We start from the raw sequence: 1,096 nt of genomic DNA on the forward strand, positions 1-1,096 counted from the left end.
CTACCTGGGGCCACATTGTCTTCCCAGCCTCAGTTTCCCCCTGGTATTTGCTTCTCCTGAGCTCAGCTCTGGTACCATACTGGAGTCATATGTGTGCAATTTCTGAATTCCCTGTCATTAAACCCACCTACAGCCACCCTCGTCTTCATGGGGAAGGGAGCCTGCCATCAGTGACGAACCTCACCAGGGTTTCTGGCCTTCATTGGGGGCTATTAGAGGTGGGGGTCCCCACTAAGGTCCCACAATAACTCCTGGCTCCTTGAACAAGGCCTACAACTCCAGAGCCTCAGTTTCCCCTCATTAAGCTGGGCATAAACTTCATGTGGGGAAGGAGACTGCATCCCTCTACGTTTTCTAGACTTCTAGCCTCTGCCCATTCTTGTGTCACTGTCCCTGGCAGGCTAGCAGCTCATCTGGGGGTCCAGGACCTGTTTCACTGGTGGGCACAGTTGCTGTCCTTCAAGGCAGGGGCCCTATGCCAGGAGTGCCCTCCCTCAGACGCAGGAGGTGTCTGTCCTTTCCTAAGACAGAATCCATAACTCAACTTCCTCCCAAAGTCTGGCTACCTCTGTTTGTTCCTGACGTCCTGAGCTTGGACTTGGGGGTACTGAATGAGATGGCCCCTGCCTGGCCTCCATGCCCGCACAGCCCCAGCTGGGCATAAGTGCTTTGGCTTCTGCCCATTCAGGAATCTGTTCCCATGATGCTACAAATATATAATGATAATGACATGAGGACACAGGGCAGAGCCCTAGGGTCTGGTTCTCAGGGCAGCCATGTGGTTCAGATTTCTACACACACACACTCACATGCATGAACACACATGTATATACACATGCACACAAATGCATACACATGTGTACACACACGCGCGCACACACACACACACACACACACACACACACACACAGAGCTGGGTTGGTGGCAGAAAGGCCAGACGAGAAATATTGGCCAGCTGGGGCCTGGGGAAGTCAGGCCTGGTGGTGGGCTAGGGCTTGGGCCTTCCCTGAACCAGAGGGGTGTCTCTGCAGAAACAGTGAGCCCATGAGCCCAAGATTTGGAATCTGAGCCAGGGATTGAGATCTAATCTCAGGCC

This window comes from Hipposideros armiger, unplaced genomic scaffold (genome assembly GCF_001890085.2).
Source record: "Hipposideros armiger isolate ML-2016 unplaced genomic scaffold, ASM189008v1 scaffold_694, whole genome shotgun sequence".
NCBI classification, from domain to species: domain Eukaryota; kingdom Metazoa; phylum Chordata; class Mammalia; order Chiroptera; family Hipposideridae; genus Hipposideros; species Hipposideros armiger.